This window comes from Vicia villosa, linkage group LG2 (genome assembly GCF_029867415.1).
Source record: "Vicia villosa cultivar HV-30 ecotype Madison, WI linkage group LG2, Vvil1.0, whole genome shotgun sequence".
In the NCBI taxonomy this organism is placed as follows: domain Eukaryota; kingdom Viridiplantae; phylum Streptophyta; class Magnoliopsida; order Fabales; family Fabaceae; genus Vicia; species Vicia villosa.
The window spans coordinates 181,390,682-181,400,985 of record NC_081181.1 but is presented as its reverse complement, the minus strand read 5'-3'; positions in this window follow the sequence as shown (position 1 = coordinate 181,400,985).

Here is a 10,304-nt window from a genome sequence, read left to right as displayed (position 1 = left end):
TTTGAAAAAGTATTATACATTTTTTTGCCATGAATATAATATATTATATTTTTATATAAAGATTAAAAAACCCCATACTAGAGATTAAATAAAACATTTTATATTATAAAAATAATTGTGATATTATAGACCACAAAAATAAAAAGTAAAAGTTGTCACATCAAAATTAATATATTAATTAAATATTTTTTAATTTATATATTTTTATTTATTAAGTTTCAGTATACTTTTTATCAAAAGAGGGCAAGGCCCTGAAAATATATAAATAAAAGAAAAAGAAGGTACAAAAATGAGGGGACAAGAATCTGACCTCAAACCTATCTAATCCTGTAAGTTCCACCAAGTAAAACAAGAAACATTTAACCCAAAGTTAGCTAATTTATCTGCACAATGGTTATCTTCCCGATAAATATGGGAAGCAAAAAAATTGTCAAGGAACCACCGAAGAGTTGTTAACAGCTAAGACCACAAGGGACCGAAGAGTTGCTAATAGGTGAGACCACAAGGGAGGAGTCAGTTTTAGCTGAGACCACAAGGAAGGAGTCAGTTTCCAACCAAAGATTATACCAATTATTATCTGTATACTTTCTTTAAAGGATAATTTTATTAATTTATTAAGAGTGGTAAAATAGATCGAGTTTACGACTATGTCCGTCTCACTCTATTTTTTTTTACTATTTTTTTTATAGATGTGAAAGTTAACAAAAATAAATGAATTCTTATCATTTTTAATCTTTAATTTAATTTAATTATAATTCTTATCATTTTTATAGGTGCAAAAACCATTTAAATTAAAATTCGAACTAAACTAATAGAAAAAATTCCGTTTGGTTCAAAAACTTAATCAAACTAATAAAATCGAAGTTGTTTGATTCAGTTTACGATTTTAATTTTAGAACTTGTAAAATTGATTAATTGAACCAATGATTAGAGATACCCACTTAATTTTCTATTTTTTCTATTATTAACCTTAAATTTTGTACAGGCCCAACCCTTCTCAATTTTTTTTTACTGTGAAACATATTAATTTTTATATATTGTAACAATTTTTTATTATTATTGTTGTTTTATTTTATTACTAATTAAGTATAATTGTAAGTTGTTTGAAAATAATGGAAAATAGTTGAGTTAGATTATATAAAATATGTTATTTAAAAATATAATAATAGAAAATACAAAAAAAAAAAAAAAAACATGACCTTGGAGAATACACTAAAAAAATATGACGAGAATAGACTAAAAAAAACATGACCATGTGAATATGATGTTTGAAAATAATATATCGTAATTCGTAAACTAACCAATCGAAACATCTTCAACTGAATGAAATTAATTAGTTTGGTTCAGTTCAATTTTAAAAAATAAACAAAATTAAGTTGATAGAGATATTATCAAGCTTGAACATTTTTTTTATAAAAAAAATATAAACTAAATAGAATATATCCATAAATTTCATCTTAAAATGACGGGCTTCATTTAAACTTTCGATAATTTTTTTTTATGTATTATTGTATTCATATTAATGAGAAAAGATGTAAAGCGAAAGTGATAAAGATAATATAATTAATTACAATATAATTTATTTTTAAAGATGATAATTTTCTCAAAGATTTGGATATATGTACAAATGTTATTACCATAATGATAGTTTTTGATTTTAAAGTTGAATCATATATTGAATATCTTTTTTAAAAAGTAAAAAAAGTTATTTTATTAATTATATTTAATATTATTTAATTTAAAAAAAAATATTTTTTAGTCTTAGTTTTTTTGGTATAAATATTTTTCTTATTTATATTAAATTAATTAGTCTTATCTCAATGTTTAAAATTTAAACCTTTAATTTTACATTTTTCTAGAAATTTCTTAAGGAGTGAATTTAAATATTGCATTGTCATTCAACTCAAATCAATTTCTATATGCACATTGAAATTCAACTCAAATAAGGAGTTTGCATTAACTTTCATCTCAAATCTATTTCTTATGCACATTTGAAATTTTAGAAAATTTCTAAAATAAATTAGCTTTACCCATTTCTTGAATCATTTCAATTTCCTTTCTTAAAACTACTAAAATATCTATTACAGGAGGATTAGAAGTTTTAAACACATATATAATAGTTATAAATGTAATAATTATAAATTATATTTATATTATTTTTTATCTTAAAATAGTTTTCGCATTCTAAAACAAAAAATAATTGTCACATTAAAATATCAGGAAAATCTTTACATATTTTTTCAATTCATATATTTTTATTTATTAAATTTCATCATATTTTTTAAAGGTGAATTTTGTTATACTTAACTATCCCATTAATTATAATTAATATGAATTGGAAAGCCAAAAATATTTTATTTTTTATCTCTTATCGTGAAGGCAACCAATGTGCTGACAAGTTGATATATGTCTTCCATTGAGCTTTACTTTTGGAACTTCATTCCACCCTTCTTTGTTCTCATCTCACATGCAATGCATATGATGCCTATCTATAGGTTTTTGTAAGTCTTTGAGAGGGTTTAGGTTTGCCCCCTCTTCTTGCTTGTCTTTTTTTCTTTTTTGGAATACAATGTTGTTTGAATTGAAAAAACACTGTTGATAAATCTATTCATCTAATTTTATCTACCCACAACAGGTAATTTTTTGCTTGCCTTTTTACTGCTCAAGTGTTTATTAGGCTCATTTTACCTAATTTGGATCATCTTTTATGGATACTGTCATTAACGAACGAAAATGAATTCTTGTAATTTTTAGTCTTTAAACGTGGAGGCCTTCAGAAAAATTAAAAAATTTAGTTGAGCACCTTCTACTATTTATACTTTTTTGAGGATTTTTTTGTCATGTGTATCATACATTTATTTAGAGGTGTAAGTGAATCAGAAAAATAATTAAATCGACAATCTAAACAAAATCGAAATACAGTAGATTGTTTTTGGTTTGGTTCTAAAATCGAACCTAACCAATGAAAATCGATGTGGTTTGGTTCAATTCTCGATTTTAATTTTCTAGAACCACCAAACCAATGAACCAAATCAATGGATATAACTACGCTCTAAATCTTTTATTTCATCCAACATTAAGACTAAATTTTCTATTGGTTCAACCATTCTCCATCTTTATTTACACTTCCTTCCCTTCAGCAAAACACACATCTAGAACCAAACTCCAAAATATAGAAAGTAGAAGCAATAAGTCTTAAAAACTTACTTTTAGTGAACAGTTGCTCTCGTTGTCAGGCACAATTGTTGCTCTCTCTAGCATCCTTCTGATATGTTATGACCGTCTTCTTCGTGTTCAAGTTCTCTTCGTTAATTTTCATATAATTTTTTTTACCTTTTTTGTTTCCTTTTCTTCAATAAAATTCCTTTTAGTCTTGTTACAAAATAGTTTTGATGTGTGTTTGAGGTAAGAAACAAGTTAATTGATGTGTGTTTTGTTGTGTTCTATTTACTATGCTTTCAAATCCTTTCCCGACCTTATAAATCCAAGTGTCAACTTTTATTTTGACAGTGAACTTATTTCACGATGCAACTGAATCATGTCACTGTTTCGTATGAAGTAAGAGCAACTTGTAATTTGTTTGAAAAAATAAAGCATAAAATAAATTACATGAAATGTATTTTTTTTAAATAATATCATAAAAACATTGAAAAACACGATAGTGGAGAATACATCGATGAATATGACTTTTGGAAGAAAAAAAACATTGTGAACCAATCAAACTAATTCGAACCAAACTGGTTATTTTGGTTCAGTTTCATTTTTAAAAAATGTTAAAAACCGAACAGAACCAAACCGATGTAGAAATCATCAGTTCAGACCTTTTTTGACCAAAAACTTATTCAAACCGATCTGACGAAAGGAAAATCGCAATACAATATGCAGCGGTAAATAAAATTTTCCTTTAGTGATCATTATGAATGGGCATGATCAGTGATAGAAACTGTTACCTCTTGTGGCGATTAAAACCTTTGATGTAGAATCGAAGGAGTGATCATGAGTGTTGATGAAGAACAACGTCTCTAATCAGTCCACACAAACAAATTCCTTTGAGTAATAGTGCTAGCTTATACGAATGAAAGCTTTGAGTGGGAGAGAACGAAAATACGGCTAGGGTTTTTCAGACCAAATTTTCATCAAGTAAGAATGCTTATGCACAAGGGTTCTATTTATATAACCACTTGTGTGAGCTGTAAGCTGAAAAGCCCACTTAAGCATACATACATTATACCTTATGATGTATCGTATATAACTTAAGTGTGTGGTACCTTACCATATTCTGTATTCTACTTAAGTGAAATGTACCTTACAGTGTTCTACAATTCAATTAAGTGCACCGTACCTTACGGTGTTCCTTATTTACTTTATCTCTCATAAATTTGTCCTTGTGTGTGACCCAATAGGTTCTCCTGACGTTGACAATTATATTAAATCACACATTTAACATAATACAAAGTGAGTGGTATCTAGCAACACATAAATGCTATCCAAGTCACGGAAATTTCATGTGATCTAACAAAACCTTTTCCGTGATAATACTTGTGTGTAAAATTACCCTTTTGCCCTTATGTCTATATTGAACATAAGGCATAAACCGGGTCACCCTTGTCTAGTTCAATATTGAACCCTTAGACATTTATCCTGTTATGCAGGATGGGAAAATTCCATCTAGGTCACTCATTTCCTTCAACATGCTTTGTGGAGTACGCATCAACTGTCTTAATGGTCATCCTGTTACGGACAATGTTTGATAAGCAATAAAGTACTCGACTCTACATCTAGGGTCCATAGTGGTTTCAGGTCGAAGGGTGGTATACACCACTTATCACCATGAGAATAACTTATGACACTTTACATAACATTCTATATAGTATTCTCATAGCGGGTTAATCTAGTATAAATATTACTCTTAATATTCATACCTATGTGAAGACTTGATAACTCCTTATCCAGGATCCATGAGATGTGATCATCAGTCTATTTTCATAATATTCTCCTTATCCATTATCCCGCTTAACTATAAAGCTTGACTACGGATAATTTAAGAATAATGTCTTAATGTTTAATGAGGTCTCATGATTAAGTCACACTTAACATTTCATTAAACGGACTAGCTATTATAGAGATTTTATTATTTTGGAAAACCAAACATAATAAAGAAATGCCTTTTATTATAAATAAATAATTCGATACAAGTACCAAATGTATTGGCCTCTAGGACTAACACCAACACCGATTACACCCCGTATTTTTTAGTCTCACAGTACTATGATTTTTTATTAACATTAAAAAACTTGTACATAAATTATCTCTATCATTCAACATTTTAAAAGTAGAGACTAAATAAAACATTCTACATTATAAAAATATAAACCAAATCACTAATTTTGAGATGAAGAAAATAGAAAAATGCTCCCGCGAATTTTTTTAGAGAGCAAAACACTTATGACCTAAGGATTCTCCTTCTTCTCCCATAATTATGCAACCTCCAACATTCATGGATGTCATGGATTTCCTCTCCCTCTTCTTGGAAATGATATCTCATTCATCTACACCTTAATAAGAAAAAAATATTCCACAAAGATTAATAAATCTTTTGCAGAAGTGGTCAACAACAATATTTGCAATATTCCTCAAAGTCAAATATTGATTCCCCATCTAAAAGTTGATATGTTGGCCATCATTATTCCTGAAGAGGAATACAATTTATAGATAATGAAGCTTGCAAGCATCACCTTCATAGAAGGATAGTCTGGTCCAAAGGATTTCTCCCTATAATAGTGGTTAACTTGAGGATCAAGATATCAGAGTTATAGTCCTCTATAAGTAAATGGGGGGTAACATCTTTGGAAAAAGGATTATTCCAATTATCTTTTTCTTCTTTGGAGGATGTTCATAGAGTTATGTAAATCAGTGGTTGGAACCTGAATCAAGGTATGTTGATGTTATTCCCTTAGCCACGGGAATCTTTGGTTTGTCCTAGGAATACTAGAAGCCAAATATTACATTTTCCATTGAAAGTAATATGGGAAACCCAATTTGCATTTATTTTGCCTCCAACAAACTTGCATTTGATAGACCTTTTAGCCACTTTGTTAGGGTTTTAATAGATCTTGATCTCACAAAGGAATGAGACTATAAGATTCTAGTGGAGAGGGTAAGGTTTTCCTTCTTTGTTGACATTGAATATAAGAAAGTTCCTGAATTTTGCACATTTTGTACTTGTATAGGTCACTTACTTGGAAGTTGCAAAAGAAAAGATCAACAGTTGGAAAATAACTTGGAACAGATTAACCCTAAGCCTAAATTAGGGAATAAGCCTGTGTATATCCCTGTGGGAAAGAAAACCATGAATGAAGAAGTTAGCAAATAAGACTTGGCTAAAAGGAAATAGAAGGGCCTTGTTCTTACTTAGGTTAAGAGAACTAGTAGTGTAGAAAAGAGAAATACCCTTCTTATTAATGAAAAAGTAAATATTATTGAGGTTAGGGTAAGTGAAGATAGTTTTGATAGTGATATTTTTTATGCCACAGAAATAGAAGAAAGAGTATTAGACTCTTAAGCTATAGTGGAATATGATAAGGAAAAAGTCAAATACTTTATGGAAAATTATTTGGCCAATGTGACAGAGATGGCTTAAGAAGAAAATCAAGGATATGATACCTCTCTTGATGATGGCTTACAGCTAGTTCCTTCAAGGAAAAAAGAATAAGAAACATAACTTAAAAGGAAGAACAAGTACTAGATTCATGTCTAGTCCTTCAAACCTTTTCTCATGAAGCGTCTCTATTGGAACATTAGAGGTGTGATCAATATCTCCTTTAGAGTGGCTCTAAAGAGACTTATTAATACTAACAAACTTGATTCTTATAACTCAACCTTGGATGAATTTCAATAATTTTCCCAGAAGTCGGCTTAGACAACTTGATCTTAAGCTTTTTGCTGTGAATAATAGGCTTGATATCCTTCCTAAAGATTGATGCTTGTGAAAATCTCATCTTGATCCCAAAGTGTTATATTGTGATGATCAACATGTTGCTTTCTCCATCAATTGGACTAAGAGTGGTAAAATAGATCGAGTTTGCGACTATTTCTATTTTATTTTTTTGCATTTTTTTATTGACGAGTTAATATTTTAGATTTGAAATTTTTATTATGTTCGTTCTACTCTATTTTTTGTGTGTGTATTATTTAATTCACATTAATGAGAAATGCAAAAGAAGTTATTTTATTAATTATATTTAATATTATTGAATTTAGAGAAAAAATATTTTTTGTTTTATTTTTTATGGTATAATTAGTTCCTTATTTATATTGAATTTTTATGGTAAAATTTAAACTTTAAGTTTTAAAATTTTTGGATTTTTTTTAAGGAGTGAATCTAAGTGCATGTTTGAAAACACGGTAGAAATGTTGCTAGACGTGCGTTTGCTAGAAGCTACAAACGGGAGCTTCTCATTTCCACGGTGCATTGGAATGTGTTGCAGACGTGCGTTTTGTTGCCTAGAATCTTGTCCAAACATGCTATAAATATTGCATTGGCATTCAACTAAAATATATTTCCTATGCACATTGGCATTCAACTCAAATATATTTCCTATGCACATTGGAATTCAACTCAAATAAGGAGTGAGTCTAAATATTACATCGACATTCAACTCAAAACTATTTTCAATGCACATTAGAATTCTACATTCAACTCAAAACTATTTTCAATGCACCTTAGAATTCTTAGAAAATTTCTAAAATAAATTAGTTTTACCCATTTCTTGAATCCTAGTTATATTTATATTATTATGTTTTGTCTTAAAATAGTTTTCACATTCTAAAATATAAAATAAAAAATAATTTGTGACATTAAAATATTAGTATAATATTTATATATTTTTTCAATTCATATATTTTAATTTATTAAATTTCATTTTTTTAAAGGTGGATTGACTATACTAAATTATTTATTTAATTACAATTAATATGAATTGAAAAGCCAAGAATATGTCATTTTTTATCTCTCATACTTATCGTGAAGGCAACCAATATGCTGACTTAAGGCAACCAATATGCTGACAAGTTGGCATCTATTGTCATCCACTGAGATTTTACTTTGGAACTCCATTCCACCCTTCCTTCTTTGTTCCATCTCTCATGCATCATGCATAAGATATCTATCTATAGATTTTTAACTCTTGAGAGCGTTTAGGTTTGCCCCCTCTTCTTGCTTGTCCTTTTTCTTTGTTGGAATAGAAGTTGTTTGAATTAAAAAAATTGTTGATAAATCATTTAATCTAATTTTATCTACTTTTTTGTGGAAAAATAGGTTTAACCCGCTGTCGGTCATGTTATTTTTCTTGATTTTTTACTATTCAAGTCAATATTTAGACTCGTACCATCTATTAGGCTCATTTTGCCCCCATTAAGACCATCTTTTGCAGATACGGGCATTAACGGGCGGAAATAAAGTCTTGCAATTTTTGCGGATTCGGGCATTAACGGGCGAAAATGAAGTCTTGCAATTTTTAGTCTTTTAAATGTGCAGGCCTTCGAAACGATCTAATATTTTAGCTAGGCACTTTCTATTATTTTTATCCTCCTCATTTTTTTTTATAGAATTTTTGTCATATAGGCCTAAATAAGGTGAACAAACATAATAAGATAATAAGGTGAACAAATATAGTAAAAAAATTGAAAAAGTATCCTACATTTCTTTTCTTTTTTTCATGCGTATCATACATTTATTTAGAGGTGTAAGCAGATAAGAAAAATCAATTAAATGGACAATGCAAACAAAATCAAATTGAAATAAAGTCGATTGTTTTTTGTTTGGTTCTAAAATCGAACCTAACCAATAAAAATCGATATGGTCTGGTTTGGTTCTCGGTTTAGTTTTCATTAACCACTAAATCGATGAACCAAACCAATGGATATAATTAAGCTCTACATATTTTATTCCACCCATCTGTAGCGGTGAGAAATTGAGACCAAAGCCATTGACTTTACTCGTTATTTTAGTGAAAGTCCTCACCGCACTTTATTGTTTCCAAAGTAAATGGAAAAGAGCGAAATAAAACCTAAAGAAGTTTTTCAAATCAAAACTAATAAAAACAATGCAGAGATCTTAGGTACGAGGGTTGATTATGCAAAGGGAAGGTGTTAGCACCCTCACATCGGTGGTACTCCACATGAACCTTTTTGTAAATCTATGTAAAAAAGAATAATTGTGTGCAAAAAGAAAGTTTTTGGTTAGTTTTAAAATTATGCTCGACAAGACGTTGCATCTTGTGCCTACATACCTCTTAAGTGCAATGGAAAAGTCAGAGCATTTGCAGTTGTACTTAACAGGAAAACAAAGGTTTTGTTAAATTGAAGAGACACTTTGTTATCTCATAGGATAAAACTCAGCTAACCATATTTGAACTTGAGAACAAGTGGATTCTTTACATCACAAGGGAAAGAAGGGCCCAATTCGGATAGAGATCAACAAGTATGCCACTAACTCTTTCAAGTGGAAAAGAATCAACTATATCAATAAATATCAAGGGGATAAGGAATTACATTTCAACTATGACGATTGCTTGTTCCTAATCTTTAGAAATAGATTTTTTAAAAGAAAGCCTCAAAATGGGCAAAAGATTTGAAAGAAAGTTTTATCAAAAGAGTTTTTTTTTAAGTTTGTAAACATAAGAAGGTTTTGAAAAAAGGAGAAGATTTTGAAAATTTAAGAAGATGGGCAAGAGATGAAGGGTCCTAAAGTATAAAGTAAGAGCTAAGGACAAGAACAGTCTAACCAATAAAGAAGCCAACACTTGGCATAAAGTCAACATAAGCATTCCCTTCCTTTGGATTCAAACCAAGAAACATAGCAAGCAAATTACTTTGAACAAAATAACCAGAGCTCCCAAGGTGATAATCCCATTTAAGCATCTCACAAGCCTTGGTTTTTGCCTCAGATGAAATTGCATTAGATCAGCATACAAGGCTTTTCAAAAAAAATATAACACCTGCATACAAACAAAAATCCCAATGCCTTGGAGTATACTCCAAGGACTTCAGACAAGCATAATAAGATAACACAAGGACCTTAGGTCTCAATGTAACAAGTCTCATAGGAAGGTTCCAAGGTCAAAATTCTAATCCTAAATTCAAAGGTCCAATCTCCTTGAGTTAAAGTTGATTATTAATGTCTTAAGAACAAAATAAAAAGTCCAAATGGACAAAAGAAAAGGCATAATCAAAATATGGAAAAGAATGCTAAAGATGAAAATAAATGAGACACATGTAAAAAAACAAAAAAATGATCTAGAAAA